Raw genomic sequence first — 17141 nt, forward strand, 5'->3', positions numbered from 1 at the left:
CTCACCTTCTGCCTTTGCAAAACGGCTGATGCGGGAAGGAAAGCAGATGGCGCCTGGCGCCCAGCTCTCAGGAGGGCCCAGAGCGGGGGTGCAGTGTGGGGGTGGCAGCTCAGGGCTCTGGGGTGGAGTCCCGGCTCCCCCGACTGTCAGCTGAGGAGCCTTAGACGCCCCCTTCTCCTCTCTGCGCCTCCATCTCCTCATCTGCAAAACCGAGCATTGACAGTTCTCACCGGACAGGGTAAGAACTTTCCAGGACTAAATGAGAAACTGCCATGCCATGCTTAGCACCGCTCACAGCCCACGCATGGACGCGGCTCAATAAACACGCGATGCTACTGATAACAGTATCTCAGAGCAAAACCCCTGAGGCTCACGTACTTCCACAGGCCACAGGGCCCAAACGGCCAGTTTGTTCACCTCATGCTAGAATTTTAAAGAAAATAATAAATTGAAAATGGATTTATAGTTCTTAAAAGAAAAAAGAGGTGATCGGAATTTCACCCTGGGGACATTTTCAGCAGAAAAACACCAACACTTGGTGGTGTCTACTGTGTTCTAAGGATTTTATGTATATTAACTCCCTTCGTCCTTCATCAGTCAGGAAAGGTTAGGTTTTGCTGCAGTAACAAATGACCCCACATCCCAACCCGACAACAGTAACAACAGTTTATTTCTTGTCCATCGTGGGTCAGTGAAGGCAGCTTTACCCTTGGTAAGCAGAGCGGTCACCACGTGATGGGGAGTGAAACATGGGGCCCACGCACTGGCTCTCGAAGCGATGCCCGTCACTGCATTCACGTGTCATAGATGGAAGCGAGTCACGTGACATCGCCCAAGTTCAGGGGGCGGGGAAACACAGTCCTGTTGTGTGCTGGGGAAGAGAAGCAGAAATCCAGCCAGGGGTTTAGGGAGCCTCGCGAGTGACTGTCACCCATCCTCCCCAGCTGTGTTATGATCAGGTACAGTCATGACTTAGATTTTTCAGGTGAGAAAACCAGACATCAGAGAGGTTAGAAACTTGCTCAAGGACATACAGCTTTTAAGTAGCTAAGCAAAGAAAGCTGAAGTCCTCCAGAAAACCTTCACATTTCTTTCTCTGTCAGGCTGTTTATGTCCTGCTCTGGGACACGCGTGTGCGCACGCACAGACACACACGCCCCCGCACCGACCTCACAGCAGCAGGGTGATGGTTTGGGGCATGTGGAGCCGTGAGGGCCCCTACACCCTCCCCTCGTCCCTTCTGCAGCTCAGCTGAGATCACTGTGATTTCCTGGTACTTTGTAATAATTTATGGCAAATCTAATGCGCCCGCTGCTGCATGAGCTCATCCGAACCCCCTTCTATTGTCTGAGCCTCATTCCAAGAGACGTCCTCTGGGGGCCCTGGCCTCATCACTCCCGGTGATTTATGGCGCCAGCTTCCCCGCCAAGTGAGGCAGCCCGGTGAGAGGCAGGAGGCTCAGGAGAGATGGCAGGGAAGAGCTGGTGGTCTCTTCCCTCCCCCTTCCCCACTCCCGGGGTGGGGGCCGGTGGAGAGCAAACCTGAGGAGCGCGGGCTGTCACCCCATGCACCAGGCAGGCATTCCACCGCTGTCCGGACGTGACAGCCCGGCTGGGCTGCAGGTGGCCCGCGGGCATCCGGAGCTGACCGCATTAGACTCGACCTCCGACCTCTCCTCCCGCTGCCTCCCCGTGTCCATGAGGCCACCTTCATCTCCTGGTTCTGTGCTGAGACCCCGGGGTCTTCCCCGACTCCTTTTTTCTCCCACGCCTGATGTCCGGCTCATTCAGAAAGCCTGTTGTTTTTATCTTCACAATGGATCCAGAGTCTGGCCGCTCTTCATCCCCACGGGGCCCCCGCCGGCCCCGCTGCCGTCCTCGCTCACGTGGACCGTTTCAACAGCCACCTTCCTGTCTCCCGGCTGCCACCTGGCCCCACGAGTCTGTCACCCGCACCGCAGGCAGAGGGACCCTGTGAAAACCCATCACGCGGCTGGCCTTCCGCTCCAGAGCACCCCAGGCTCCCACCTCATCGGAGTGAAGGCCAGAGCGCTCACCGTGGCCTTGGCCCACAGGGCCAGGGCCTGTCCCCTTCTCGTCCCCCTGCCCCGTGTCCAGCCGTTCACGGACTCCGCGGCAGCCACACCGGCGTCCTCACCCGCATGGCGTTTGACGGGCACATTCTAGTCTTCCCTCCTCCGCGTCCTGGCGACCCGACCCCTCCTCGGGGGGGGGGGGGGGCTCCTCTCCGCCTCTCTGCTCTACCCCCCGGCTCCCGCCGCCCCCGCCCTGCTGCGCGTTCTGACCTGGGACGCACCTTCCCACTTTGTCGTGTACCACCCCTGCTGCTGGAATGCCGGCGACCGCAGGGGAGGGGCTCTCGTGTTTGCTCCCCGCTGCGCCCCGACACCTGGAGCAGCGCCTGGCATGCACCAGGTGCGCACCCGACGCCGAGTGCGTGCATTCACACGTGAGACGATGGAGTCGGGAGGAGGCAGAGGGGCCCACAGTGTAACCCCGCGAGGCCCGGGCCCCGGCCCGGTCCCCCGGGGAGTGCGGGTGGCCGTGGCGTTTTCCGCGCAGGGCGGCCGTGCGGCGTCACGGAGGGGTCTGTGGACGGACGAGGCGCGCACAGGTCAGCCGGTGTCGTTAGCTATACCAGTGGGGGGCGGGTGGGGGGCAGCACCTCTGCCCCTTCGTTACCGACGCAGGAGCCCCCGCCGCCGCCGCTCTCTGAAAGCAGAGGCCTCTGGGAGTTCGCCGTTGACTTGTTAAGAAAATGATAGGTTCTGTCAATATCCAAGGCGACAGCTATTAACTTTGATTTTGCCGTCGTCTTTTCTGTTTTCAGAGGCAGCATATTCTCTGTGTAAGGTCTCAGAGCTGTCACCAGCCCTTAGAGTTGGCAAGCTCTGAGCGCTGTGCCCACGGGCCAGTGGCTGCAGTGGCCTGGAGGCGGCGCTCACGGCGAGCTGCCGGCACCTGCGCCGCCCCCTCGGCGCCCAGCGTCCAGCCTCCGCCAGCCTCGCCTCCAGGGCGGCCGCACCTGCTGCGCCCCGCCCCCCCCCCCCCACAGCGCTTTCCCCTTCCCTCTTCTCAAGGGCATTGACGCGCGTCTCTCGAATTTCAGCTCCGTCCCAGCTCCTCGGGGAGACCCTCCCTCGCCCCCTGAAGCGAAAGCAGGTCCCGTATCATGCCGCCTATGGCGAGGCGCTGCTTGTTCAGAGCACCACTCACGGCTGACGTTCACGCACGTGGTGCGCCGTTTCGTGTCCTCTGCCCGCTGCACACCTGTGAGGACTGCCAGGGACGCGACTTACCTGTTTTTCTTCCCTCCTGTTTCCCCAGCACTCATGTCGGCGCTGGTCCCACAGTGTTGGCGGACAGGCGCTCAGTAAATATTTGCGGAATGTGTAAACGAGTGGCCCACACTCAGTGTCTAATAAAAAATGGCTTTCTCAGGCAAATGGCACAGAGAACATGCGTGCGCCATATTGCAGAACTGGCTTCCATTCTTCACCCTCGAGGCCGGCACCTCCCTCCCAGCTCCTCCCACCGCGGGCGGAGCTCGCTTTCCTCCCCAGGCCTTCGGCAACCACGCAGCGGGGCGTGCTGGGTCTTGCTTGCCCTCTGGCTGCTCCCTGCCTCCGTGAGGTGAGCATGCTGAGCGGCGTGGGGCTGCGGTGCCCCATGGGCCGGCATGCAGCGACACAAGCGGTTCCAGGTGACGCCCGCAGAGCCCACCAGGCATCCAGCCTGGAGCAGCCAGTCCCAGTGCCCGACGCCACCAGCCACCCACAGCTGCCTCGCGTCAAACAGGGCCTGTCTATCCTTTTCTGTCCTGGGCTGGCAAAGCCCCTTGCCTCCGTGGTGAAGAATCCTGGGTCCAGCCAAAAGCCACCGCACAGCCCAGCCAGGGGTGGCTGCCCTTCCCTCTGGAAAAAACTGAAGTGCTCTCTTCATCCAATTTGACTCCTGCTGTTTACTATAAATAATCAAATAAGGTTTTTCTCCCTTTCTCCCCTCCCTCTCCCTTCACATGCAAAAGCCATAATTATTTCAATGCAATGTCCTCGTCACCATTCCTTTCAGGAGACACAATTAATGCCGTCTGGGAACCCAATATTTCATGTTTGCACACACTGATTATTTCAGCGAAGAGGGTGGAGAATTAAACTTGGAGCCATGTGTGTCTTCGAGACCCCTTTGTCACAGAGAGGTGGGATTTTCCACCCGCGGACAACCCTTCCATCCCCCACTCCCTGCCCCGGTGCATCTGGCTGAGGTCACAGGCCTTTCCCAGGAGGTCACAGTCCGTGGTCAGGCCTATCCGATCCGTGTCCAGAGCCAGGCCCTGAGCCAGGGCTGGAGGACCAGGGGCCTGCCATAACTGGCCACTTTTGGCCGCTCCTGGCCATAAGTTCGCTAAACAGATTTGTCACAGGCTGGCGAAGGACAGGCAGCCGGGGGACTGGGCGGTGCTGCAATGCCTCCTCACCTAACCAGCCAGGCCCAGCCTGCCACGTGTGAGGAAAGGGACAGGGAGGCAGGGTGCCACGGGCCGGGGGTCCTTGTCTCGCGCGGCCCCCTGCGCCCTCACTCCGGCATGGTCTTGGCCAAGGCTGGCATTTCCCTGCACATCTGTCCCCTTTGCTCTGAAACAAGGGTTTTCGGCTTCTCATCAGAGCTGCCGATGCCCTGGGCTCCTGCGGAAGTCTCGCCATGTCGGGGGCCTTGCTGGTCACCTTATTCTGAAATCGCAGCCCCTAACCCAGGTCAGGTCTCCCAGAGGCAGAGCCTGAGGGAGCGGTTACAGGAGTGAACTGTGGGGTGAAGGCGGCAGGGGCAGGCCGGATGGAGTGTGGGGGAAGTCGAGCGGGCGTGTGTTCTCAGCTAGAGACTGTCAGCCGGTTCCCAGCAGGCCCTGGGCTCCGGAGCAGGAATTACACCTGAGTCCAGTCTTCAGTGGATCAGGGTATGTGCATGTGCGTGTGTGTGCGTGTGCGTGCGTGTGTGTGTGTGTGTGTGTGTTATACACCGTGGATTTTTGTTTGTTTTGGTTTATTATTTTATTGTTGTAAAATATACAGGCTGTAGACTGAACGTTTGTGTCCTCTGCAGAAGTCATAGGTTGGAATTGTGTGATGTGACTCAGCATAACGTTTTCGAGGTTCGTCCATGCTGTGTCATGTGTCGGTGCTTCCGTCCACTCTTTCGTCCTCATTGACGCTTGGCGTTGCCAACCAAAGTTACGTGTCCGGGGCGTAACCCGGCACTGAACCTGGTGCTCCGGCGTGTTTCGGAGCCAGAGGTGGCGGGACCCGGCGGCGCAGTGCAGGTGCAGCCGCTTCGGGCGGGACAAGGGCCCTGGGAGCCAGCTGCCTGCACAGCCCAGGTCGTAGACAAGGGCAAGGACCGACTGTACGCATGCTCAGTGCAGGAGGCCCGGGCTTCCCACGGGATGCTCCAGCGCTTACCTTGCGGGTGACTTAAGAGACTTCGAAGGATAAGTTTGATTAGGTTAATTTTTTTTTTTTTTTTAACCTACCAGTTTACTTTAGGACCTAATCCACAGATAAAGATTCTCTACCAGTGTTTAGGGTCTGGTTTGCTCTGGGCGCGCCCTCGCAGGCCACATGTCACAATCCCTTCCCAAGATGCCTTGGAAGACAGCCAGCTGCCCCGTTCCCACGGGAGGGCTGAGAGCCTGGCCCAGTGCGTGGGCCCGAGCCCCGAGGCTCTGTCGATTCGGGCCTCTGCTTTGACGGTAGCCCCGTGTGACCTTGGAGGTCGAGTTTCTCAACCTCCCTGAGCTTCTGTCGTAAAATGGGGATCACGGCCGTACCGCCTTCTGGGCTGCAGAGAGGGCTTGGAGCGGCCCCGGGCACACCCGAGCACTCGGTCCAGGCTTGTTTTTCTTTCACTAGCACCTGGGGGCAGAGCGGTTCCCGCTGCACGCCCTTCACCATCGCAGTGTGCCAGAGCCCGGGCCAGTGGCTTTGAGGACGAGGGTATCTGGCGTTACCTAAAGTAACCTCATGAAATGGGCAAGTGCCTTAAACATCTCCCTGCAGAGAAGTGGCAGATGGAAGATAATTCTAGTAACACGAGGACAGGTGATCAGCAAGAAATCGGCTGAGTAATACAGGACATGTACATGATGTACGGATTGGGAAATATATTATGGAGGCTGGTGCTCAGGGTATGATCAGAAGTGTCTGGAACACTCTGGTGTGGCTGTCCTTCCAGGAGAGAGAGCCCTAGCCCTCTGGGGACTGGTTAGAGCATGTTCCCAACTGGTGACGTGCCCTTGGTGGGTCATTTGAACTGGCACACCGTTCAGCCTTTCTTTTAATTTGAATAGCTACACTGTTGAGTTACATTGAATTGTAGCGTGCACTGCAGAAAAAATAAAACGGCACCTGTATCTTCGGGCAATATCGGTGGGAAAAAATCTCCCCAAAGACCTGCGGTCCTGGTGGGCCCAGTAGTCTCACGTAAATTGCGAAGCGATGGCTTCGGCTGTGTACGAGCAGATGTTAGGAGGCGCGAATTTGGTTAGAATGGGAAAGTGGTTGTTACCACGCCGCCCGTGGTTCACGGAGGCACCCCGCGTGGGAGTATGAAGCCACGCACAGGAGTGGAATCCGCCACGCGGCAGTTTGGGGCCGGGAGGGAGAGAGGGGCAGAGGACGCTGTGCTTGTGGGAGGAGGCTTCGGCTGGGTCTGCGAGCTTTTGTTTCCGTCGAAAGAGAGATGGGAAGCAAATTCAGTAAAGCGCTGCGATCGGTTTAATCCGCGTTGTTGGATATGTACAATCTGTTACATTATGAACTTGATTTTGCCCTTCGTGTGTTTCAAATAATGTGCAGTTTAAAAGATACCGAGAAAGTGGATTCGGACCACGGGTGACGTAATGACTGTGGGGGTTTAGTTTGCTGTTTGAAATCTCTTTCTCCAAGGTGGGGAACACTTGACACGTTAAAGGATTTGAATCACATCGTCTGTGCGTAGGAATTCAAAACATACAAGCATGATGGGGTCCCTCCGTCACCCCAGACGCCAGCTCTGTGATCAGTGCGAAAAGGCCTTGGTAACATCCTCACAAAAGATCACTTCCTCTCAACCAAAATAGAGCTACCTGGAGGCCACCCCACACCCCTCAGAAACTTGTGACTGCCCAGACACTTTACTGCCATTCTGAGTGATGAGTCAAAGGAAAACCTTGGACAGAGAACCCCGGTGGGGGGGGGGGTTCAACAAGACAGACATTTACTTCTCACGGAGAAAAAATCAGAAAAGAGTCACATTTCCGCCTCTTGGTCTAAGAGGGCTGCTGCAGCTGCAGGCATCACGTCTGAATTCCAGCCTGCAGAAAGGAGGAAGACGAGAAGATGACCACTCCTCCTTCCTTTAAGGAGGCTTTGCAGGCATCGCAGGAATCACTGCCGGGTACGCCCGGTGGCCAGCGCCAAGCGGCTTGGCCACTCCTGGCTGCAGCGGAGTCTGGAAAGTGTCATCTTTCCTCCTGCTGTGTGCCCAGCTAAACGTCAGCTTTCTATCACGAGGGAAGAAGAGGTGGTTGGGTATTGGGAACAACTCGCTCCCGCGGTCTCTGCCACAGTGCTGTGGGGGCGGGAAGCCCGTCTGCGGAGGAGGGGCTGGCTCATTGCCCTGCCGCCCACCCCCCTCGGCCCGGGGCCATGAGGTTTCATCAGAGCAACCCGCCGTGCCCCGCCCCACAGCTCTTTGCGGGAACTGGGGCCGTGTTTGGAAGGATCTGTGGGGCGAAAAGGGAAGTGGTTTTTGGGATGGCCTCGGAGTAGGGGCTTAACGTCGCAGGCTTGGAGCCCAGCTTCTGGGGCCCAGCTGTGCCCCTGGGCAAGTCACCGAACCCGCTGGAGCTGTGGCCTCCGCGTGAAGTGGGGCTGAAGTCGTGCCAGCTCCGAGGTTGTCGGGGGTTGGGGCGTCCAGTGCAGGCAGTCCCCAGTGACGGATGGAGGTGTGCTGGGCTCCCACCGAAGACCCCAGCTGTCGCCCGGGACGGCCACAACCCGCCGTTTCAGAGGACCCAGCGCTCAGGACGTTAGGGACGGAAAACTACCGTATTCCATTTTCATTCCAGAAGGAGGGGTGGGAAAGAAAGAAGACAAGAAAGAAAGACATGAATACAGGAAAGCAACGAACTACATACAGTAAAGATAGCAAAAGACACTACCTCCTCTCCTCCCTCCCTCCTTCCTTCCCTCCCTCCTTCCCTCCCTCCACACTGATATTCGCTCTCTCCTCCTTTCCCGTATACCCACGTCCGTGTGTACGCATGCGTGGGTAAAGGCATTAACCGTGAGGGTCCGGCCCGATGCCCTTTCCCAGGCACATCCCCCAGCACTGCCCAGATGAAGATACGGAACATTCCGGGCCCCAGCGGCCGCCGCACGCCCCTCCCTGCGGCAGCGCCGCCCAGCCGAGGTCACCACTGTTCTGCCCCCCTGCAGACTGGGTCGGGCCGACGTTTCGTGCAGTGCGGTCGTGCAGAATCCAGAATGTCATCTTTAGGGTTCGCTGCTTCCGCGCGTCCATGTCGCGGGTGTCCGGGGTCCGGCCGTTTCGCGGCCTCCGCGTGTGAGTTGGCCACGGCTCACTGAGCCTCCCACCTGTTGGTGGGTTTGGGGTTGTTTCCTGATCTTGGAGATGTGAACAAAGGTGCTATATCTATATACATGATATGCTTTTTGGTGGACACGTAAGCAGACCGTTTCCTCTTGGTAAGTTTATTTAAACAAACCTAATTGAACCAGTTCAGGAAAAAATCAAGTAACTCAGGCTAGGGGTGGGGCGCGCGCGTGATAAGTTTGGGGGAGGCGCGCCCAGATGCCCGGGGTCTGATGGACCCCGAGATGGGGCGCAGGCCGCTGCCCCTTCTTGCTGAGCCGTCCCCTGTGCTGGGCGCACACATAGGCACTCGTGTTGCAACGTGCCAGCCCGAGGCTGAGAGCCGAGGCCCTTTCGTCCCCCGACCGGTCACCTCGCATCTTCGGGGACAAGACAGCGTGGGCGCCCCAGATGAGTCACAAGTCACGGACCTCCGGAAGTTGGAAGGTCACACTCTGCAGAGGTGGGTGGGCTTGTCACCAAGAAGCGGCTTGGCTGTGAGTCTGAAGTTTTGCTCAGTCTCTCCGGGGCACATGGAGCATATGCAGGGGTCTTCCACTATAAACACCAAAATATATATATATATACTTTTTTATCCCTGCATTAAAAAAATCGGCTCTCACTGTATATAAATAGAGAAGAGAGAAAATTAAAAACTGGAAGCGTGAAACACAGACAGTGGAGTTGACACCTGCCCGGAGCCTCAGTTCCTGTCCCCCTCCCTGCGAGGTGGGGACAGAGGAGCCGCCCGTTCGCCCGTTCCCCGGATGAAGAGACGAGGCCGGCCGAGGGGCGGGGTCTGAGGAAAGCCCCCGCCCGCTCTCCCAGGAGGTCCCGTTTGTTTGAACACGCCCGGCCACTCCGTGCTGACAGGCCGCGGCTTCCGCAGAGGCCAGAGGCGTCCCTCCACGTGCGGTCCCCTGGGGACCGTTCCACCGGCCGAGGCTCTGACCTGCGAACGCGCCCCAGCCCGGTCGCCGACGCCGCATCCGTCCGCCAGGCCGCGCTCTCCTGCGCCGCTGAGCCTCGGTGCCCACGGCGCACGCGACACGGCTCCATCAGCACTTCCTGTGGACACAGGTCAGATCCTGTGTCTCAGCACTGGGGCTCCCCACAGCCCTCGGCACCCTGCGGGTGACCCAGAGTGCCCCCCCCCACATCCGTGCCCGCAGACTTGTGTTCAGGCGTACGCACGCCTCTCCTTCTGGAAGAAACTCTGGTGGCGGGGAGAGCCCACGGGGCTGGGTGCAAATCCTGGCTCGTGCACTAGCTACGGGGCGGCCCGCACCAGCTGCTTACACGCTTCGGGCCTCAGTTTCCATCCGCGAGGTGGGGATGATGACAGGCCCTGCCTCCTGGAGCTTGTTAGTTTCCGGGGCTGCCAAAGTACCACAGACTAAGTGGCTTAAAGTAATAGAAACCTGCCCTCTCCCCGTTCTGGAGGCCGGAAGTCTGACATCGAGATGTGGGCAGGGCGACTTCCCCTAGGGTCTCCGTGTGGGGATCTGACCCACGCCTCTCTGAGCCTCCGGCGTGGCTGGCTACCCTCGAGGCCCCTTGGCCTGTAGACGTGCCACTCCCAGCTCTGCCTCTGTCATTACAGAGCCGTCCTCCCCCTGTGGCGGCTCTGACCGAACGTCCCTCTTCTTAAGGCCCTGACCCTGGACTCCCCAGTGCAGCCCAGGAGGATAGGCACCCACCCAACCCTCAGAGGCAGTGGGGCAGAGCCCTGCTCTGGGACCCCCTGCCCTCCCTGGCCTTTGGTTGGCTGCCAGGCCCGATGGTTGCAAAGGGAACGTGGTTCCCATGGCTATCAGATAAGTCAAGTTCTCTGGGAGCGCTCGGAGGCGGGGTTTATAGGCCGGCCTCAGGAGCATCCCAGCTGGGCCTCCAGGAATGAGGAGGTTGTTGGGGCTGAAGCAGGAGGGGTTAGTGAACTCAAGCAGGGAGAGACCTTCAGGCTGAGGGCCCCAGCGAGGTGGTCGCGGCCACTGTCAGAGGAGCAGAGTGTCTGGAGGAGAAGGAAGCGCAGAGAACAGGCCGGATGGGCCGGCCCGGAGGCAGGAGGCCTCGAATGCCACACTGGCTGAGGGCTCGCGGGATCGGCATGGCCTCTTCCTCACTGGCTCACATCTGCAAACGCCCCATTCCAATCAGATCGCATGCACAGGCCCCAGGTCGACATGCATTTCTGGGGACACTCTTCACCAGGACATGGGGCCATGTGAGTTAATCTCGGTACCATGCTGAGAACGGCTCTGGGCACCTGTGCAGGGCACATACCACAGGAGCGTTTGCCACCGTCGTTGTCACCGGAAGAAACGTGGACCCCACTCCTGTTTAAGCTGCTGTTTGGGGGTTCTGTTACATGCAGCCAAATAAAACCCCAGCAGCAACGTACACCTCGCTGGGCCGGGGCCTGGCCGCAGTCCCGCCCCTCCCCAGCCCTCCTCCGGTCTCCAGCCCCCCGCCCCCGTCCCCCACGCTCCCCCTCGGCCTCCAGCTGCGTCACGCAGCTGGGGAGGGCGCAGGCAAACCGCGAAACACGTGAAACGGAGGGAGCCTCTGGTTCCGGCTTTCCAACAAGGAGGGCTTAATGAGGCAATCACGCGGAACCGTTTTCTCTCTACCTCCCTCTCCGTCTTCCCCAGTGAGCTGTCAGAGCCCCGGGCCGCAGGGCCCTCGAAGACGAGGGGCGTCTGTCCCTCCCCATCAGGTTCGCGAGCAGGACTCAGAGAGGGGCGGCAGCAGGGCCGAGGTCACACAGCGAGCTGGTGGGACCAGAGCTGGCCAACCCCGGAGCCGCAGGACCCCAGCAGGTAAGGAGAGCAGACTGGGCCGGGCGGGGCCCGCGGCACACTGGGGTACTCAGGCCTGGCCGGGGAGAGTGGTCACGATGAAGCGCCACTGGGCTGTCCCCGTGCGGGGGACACACGCCGTGCGTGGCAGGTCGGCTAAGTTTTCTAGAGAAGCTGAACCCACGTTTGCCAGAGACCCTGCCTGGTAGACAAGGTCCTGGAAAGCCCGGTGCAGGTCGAACACAGAGGTCCTTGTGGGCGTCGTCAGCGGGTGGGTGCGGGGCGTGTGAGGCCTGGCTCGGGGCACCGCGTGCCTCCTGGTCCCCCGAGTCGTGCAGCGGGACCTTCCTGTCCTGCCTGCTTTAGTGCACAGTGGGCTCGGCAGGCACTATGCAGAGGCGACCAGAGGTGACCTCAGGCCAGGCATGGCTCGCCGCTTGGCTGCTCATCCTGGAGGAAGCCGCTGATCGCCGCGATGCCGCCAGGCACGCGGCTCCTTTTTCTAATTCCCACGGGGGTGCGGCTCAGCCTGGGTCTTCCGGGAAGGAGGCGCCAAGGGGAGATCGGATGCAAGGGGCCGACTGAGGCAGCTGGCTCTCGGGGGGACGACTGGAGCGGGAGGGTCGTGCTGCTGAGCTGGCCTCTGTGCAGGAGCAAGGGACAAGGACAGCCAGCGGGGAGGGGCTCGGGCCTCGGCACGGCCCTCGGGGGCTTTGTCCAGCCCGATGGCGTGGTCCGGAGCCCCGGCGACCATCGGAGGCGCCCCGCATCTTGGAGGCTGCCTTCATTTCCCCCCCATGTGCCGTCATCGGCCGGGAGCCCCCGTGGGACCCAGGGTCGGTTGGGCTGTCGGTCGGTCGGTCCCGTGCCCTGCGGTGGGAGACCCGAAGGGCCCCGGTCAAGCCCCCACGTGCCGCATTTCTTGTGGGAGCCTTGGTCTGTGAAGAGTTAACAATGGCCTGCATGGGGCCCGGGCTGTCTCCGGTGGCTCGTACACCAGGGTAACCATTCAAGCAAATTTTGCCTTCCGCGTTGTAATAGATCTGAAATTGCTACAACCTAAAAATATGTCCTCTGTGTTGTCATCGAAGGCTGCCCCATGGCACGTTTCCTCACGCCCCAGGGAAGGGCACGGTCCGACACAAGTGCGTCGGTTTCTTATTCCTGCCGTGACAGATCACCAGAACTTAGTGCTTTAAAACAATACATATTTATTCCCTTGCGGTTCTGGAGGTTAGAAATCCACAGTGAGCCTTACCAGACTGAAATGGTGATGTCAGCAGGGCTGGCTCCCTCCGAGGCTCTGGGGAGAGTCGGTCTGGCCTCTGTTAGCTTCGAAAGAAGGCCTGTGTCCCTCATGCCGTTGTCCCTTGCTCCATCTTCAAAACTGGGGGACAGTGCCTCCGTTCTGGGGGAAACGCTCTCCTCCGGTTCAAGGTTGGGCGAGGGGCCGAGCCTAGCCCATCGGAGTGGTTCATGGCGTTGGCCAGGCCAGTGAGAGCTTAGCTGGAATCAGGGTGGGGTGTTTTTCTGCGAGGTGGCTAAGCCAGTAGAACGGAGACTTGGGGCTGCCGGCGGTTATCCCGTCTCCTGGTGGGAAGACCCTGCTCGAGCGTCAAGTCTGCACGAGAGAAAACAGACTAAGAAACAGAGCAAGGTCAATCCCCAGTGACCTTGAGCGCCTGGATCCAGCTGTACCTGAAGCTAGCCAGGCCCGGGGGTCTTCAGATACTGAGATAAGAAATCCCTCTTTTGTCTTAACCCAGCTTGAAATGACTTTGTAATTCTTGCTTCAGGGGTCCTGACTGGTACCCCTTTCCACGATTTTGGACACCCAGCCCCAAACCTCAGAAGTAACACGCCATCTTGTGTGTGGGCACCAAGCTCGTGTGGGCCCCACTGCCCTTGTCCCCCCCGTCTCTTCTCCTTCCAGCCATACTAGTGGGTGATACATCCTAATGTATATTTAACAGTGGCTTAAAATCGAATTAATTTAGATTGGTTAATAAACTGTAACATCCGTTTCTAAATCAAGCTACATTTTCCTCTTGAGCAGCTAAACTCAAGCCTGTTGGTTTAATTTGTTGCTATTGTAATCCTTTAATGCTGATGAAATTATGGAAAGGTTTCTAGTGAAATTATCCAGATTTGATTAGGGTTGAACATATTAATAATTTTCCTTCTCAGCAGACTTTGGAGAGAGATGAGCCGAGAGCGTGTGGGTTTCATATGCTGTGGAGCGTGATCTCAGGAAGAGACTCATTCTGTCCCTTTTCAGATAATTCTTTGGATGTGCGTTTATTGAGCACTGATGGTATGCACAGCCCTGGGTGTTAACATTCTCAGTGGAGGGTCTGCAAGAAGAACTCCTGGGCTTCCACGTGACAGTGTTGGGAGGGGTTTAGGGACACTGAGAGTCCCTTCAACTTTGCCTCCTAACAGCCCCGCTTCCGTTTATGATGGAGCCTTTGCTGTCTGATTCACCATAAACCCGGTGCTGGCTCCAAGTAGGGCTCCCACGCAAATCAGTTTGACCTTGAGCTTGATCCTGAAGAATTTCCTGCTGACAAATCTCACCCTTCCAAGACCCCATGCTGAGCAGGAGCAGGTTGAGGTGAGAGAGGGAAAGGGTGAAGGTCAAAGCCAGGCCCAGACCCAGCAGAGAGCAGAGAACCCAGGCAGGTGCGGCTCCATCTGCTCCCTCTGCCTCCCTCCCCTCCTCCCTGCTGAGGCTGCAGCCCTGACTGCCAGCTCCATTTGTTCTGGAATGTGCCAGGCCCTACCCCAAACAGCTCAGAGGAATCTGAAGTGTGTTTCCAGGTTCCCTCCTTCTGGAAGGTGGGGGGAGGAGGGGGTTGGGGCAGGGTCTGGGCGCTAGGGCCTGGGGCGGGTGATGTCAGCCACAGAGGCCCCATGGCAGGGTCCCCCAGTTCAGGATTCCAGCCGGTCTGTGGGGAGGGGGTCTCTGGGGTAGCCTGATTCACCCTCCGTTCACTAGTGGTTCCTGAGCTCGGCACAGAGTTCTCGAAGGATTGCCCCCTTGTCCCCTTGAATGCGTGAGGTCACGACCTCCCTGTGCTGGGATCTGTGCCCTGCCAGACCCCCAGTCGGCAGGGCAGGGTCCCAGGGCCGAGCCTTGTGTGGGGCCCGCCTGTCCGTCCGCCTGCCCCGTCCCCTTCGCCCCGGGAGCCCAGCCCTCCATCCCAGCGGGCACCCGTCTTTGGGGACGCCTCGCCCTGCTCTGGGGACTTCGCTCTCCCCCGCCTCAGTGCTGCCTTTCGCAGAACCCCTCACAAGCGAGGGTTCCGGGACTGGGATCTGCCCGCACACGCAGCTCCCCCGCCAGGCTGCAGGGGTAGCGGGAGCCCGTGCTTCTCCCCGGGGGTCCCCGCAGGTGGCGCCCAATGTGCTCAGCTGCCCTGGCATAGAGCTTTACTATTTTTAAATTAATTGGCATCATTTTAAAGTTAACAGATATCACATGAAAAATCTGGATTTCTCGACTCTAAAAAAAATGAGACGAGTCAAAACTTTGGGTCTTCCCTTCCTACCCGATGACGATTGGCTGGAACTGGCCTTTGAACCGGGGTGGTGGGCCGGGGGTGGGGGGTAGGCACACGCTTCTCCACTGTGGCCTCTCCTGACCAGTGCCCACTGGCCCACCCTGGGGCCGCCTCGCTGCTGACATCGCCTGTACTGCCTCTAGGTTTTGAGTGTTAACCCCCTGGCTAGCCCTCCGTGTCCCCGGGCCCTGACTGGGCCCGGTGCGTAGCGGGCCCATTACGTTCGGTCAATCCCTTCAACAACCTGGCGGACACACCTTTCCATTTCCAAGATGAAACTGGGGTCCAGAGGGGCTCTGCACCCTTCCCAAGCTCACGCAGCCAATGAGCAGCAGAGGCAGGATTCGAACCCCCGACTGAGCATCTGGCTCCCGGGCCCGAGCTCCGTGCGCCCCGCCCCGCGCCCGCGCCGGCCAGGATGCAGGAGGCTTCCACCTAAAATGCGCTGGTTTGCTCACGAGAACTCTCGTTTGCTCCATGTAGAGGGCGGGCCACGAACTCGGATGTCCACGGGGGCCACGTGGGTGCGCACGGGAGGGGTGGGGGCGACCGGGGAGCAGAGGCCCCAGCCCCGCTGGCCAGGCCGGGCCGCTCCAGCGTAGCAGGATGTCTGAGGTTTCAGGAGCCAGGCATCGGGACGCACGTGCGTGGTAGCTCGGGCTGTCGGCGTTGTGCACGCGCTTGGTCGCGTACGACGCCCCTCTGCGGCCGCGTGGCGCCCGGTGGCAGGCGGGGTGCCCCCGCCACGTCGCCAGGCTGCGCCCCGACCTTCGAGCTTGGTCTTGGTCGCCGACGGCAGAGGTTGAGCATCGCATGGGGGCTCCTGGCCTTCTTTCTCGCTGTCGTCGGGGCGGTGTGGTCAGGGTCGTCTCGGCTGGGCAGAGGGCCCTCTCTGGGGACCCGACATCGCCCGGACCCGGGACGCATAGTGGCCGCAACCTCCAGACCCAGAATCGCCGCCGACCTGCCCCCTACACACATCGCAGGGCCCTTCCCTCCTGGCGTTTGATAGTCACCATTCGTTAAAAACAAACAAAAAAAGAGTATCAACCACCTGCTATGTGCCAGGCCCCACGCGAAGCCCTGTGAGGCTTCCAAAACGGAATCAGAAATCATTTCTGGAGTCTGAAAGAGACGACTCCACCCACTTTCCAGCTCACCAGCTCCGTGAGGCTAGGGCCGTGGCCTCATCCTGTTCCCTGCTGCCTCCCTGGTGCCTAGAACAGACTCTGGCACACAGTAGGTGCTCAGCGAGGTAGCAGCATCTCCCTGGGCGCCCGCTAAAGGGAATCCCCAAACGGAGCTCGCGTTCCCATGCTCCCTCTCAGGACCCGGCACTCGGAGGCCGGGGTGGCCCCGCTGAGCGGGGTGCGGCCTCGGCAGGGCCCCGGCCTCTCCTGCCCCAGCCCAGGAGCACAGCCCTCTCTCTCCTGTCCTCGCTCCAGCACGGAGCTGGGGACGCCCACTGAATTAATAGACGGGTAGGAAACAAATGCCTCTCGCAACAATGTCGGCAAAGCCCTTCAAGGCGCCCGGGGGCTGGGGGCACCCTTCCTGGAAGGGGCCTCACCTCTCCTTTGAGAAAGAGCTTTCTGGAAGGGTATTTCAACATTCATCAAACGTAATTATTTCCTCAAGTAAAATATTTAAACAGAGCTTCAAGGAATGCAACAAAAGAAAACGAGTTTTAGGGGAAATGCACGCAGACACACACACACCCCAAATTCTTTCCTCAAAACATAAGCTGGAAGGGTTTTATCTGCTCTCAGAGGGAAAACTCGAGAGGTTTAATTTAAAACTCGGGCGGGCTCATGGCTTTTCAATGGGCTGATTGTTCCATAGTCAGAGAATGAGATAATAAGAAAACGTTTTTCGAGCCAGTGTTTGGTTTGGCTTCAGACGCTCAGACCGGCGTTCTTCTGAGAGCGCTGGGCCCCGTGCGGGGCTCGGGCTGGTCTCTCCCGCGATGGAGCCCAGATTTGCACTAACATTGGTGCAGTCGGGGACTTCCAAGGACATGCAGGCGAAGGGATCGCGCTGTGCACGGGCGCTGGCCGCTCGGCCTGGGACGTGGCCACCTCCCGGGCGGCATGTCACCCAGCTGCCAGGTGCCCTTGGCGGTCGCGTAA

General features: G+C 59.4%; 1 protein-coding gene and 2 long non-coding RNA genes across 4 annotated transcripts in view; 1 reads left to right on the forward strand and 2 right to left on the reverse strand.

Moving 5' to 3' along the window:
- Positions 1-421: 421 nt before the first annotated feature.
- On the reverse strand, positions 422-3504 carry LOC107502550. Of its 2 annotated transcripts, none has more exons than XR_001595034.2 (3): positions 3320-3504; positions 1542-1971; positions 422-871 (listed from the first exon to the last, which is right to left on the reverse strand). It is a non-coding gene; the product is annotated as an uncharacterized LOC107502550 (long non-coding RNA). The 2 variants fall into 2 exon arrangements; XR_001595035.2 differs by lacking the exon at positions 3320-3504 and adding an exon at positions 2057-2199.
- A 5142-nt stretch (positions 3505-8646) lies between these two features.
- LOC118602916 lies at positions 8647-11064 on the reverse strand. Its single transcript, XR_004950992.1, has 3 exons — positions 9951-11064; positions 9604-9719; positions 8647-9209 (listed from the first exon to the last, which is right to left on the reverse strand). It is a non-coding gene; the product is annotated as an uncharacterized LOC118602916 (long non-coding RNA).
- A 233-nt stretch (positions 11065-11297) lies between these two features.
- The window catches only part of NCOR2 (nuclear receptor corepressor 2), a 255049-nt gene continuing 249205 nt past the window's right edge, over positions 11298-17141 (forward strand). Inside the window, exon 1 of the mRNA XM_036221357.1 lies at positions 11298-11470. The gene's annotated coding sequence lies outside the window, so the exon portion shown is untranslated. The remainder of the gene's footprint in view (positions 11471-17141) is intronic.

This window comes from Rousettus aegyptiacus, unplaced genomic scaffold, assembly GCF_014176215.1.
Source record: "Rousettus aegyptiacus isolate mRouAeg1 unplaced genomic scaffold, mRouAeg1.p scaffold_m13_p_5, whole genome shotgun sequence".
Lineage (NCBI taxonomy): Eukaryota > Metazoa > Chordata > Mammalia > Chiroptera > Pteropodidae > Rousettus > Rousettus aegyptiacus.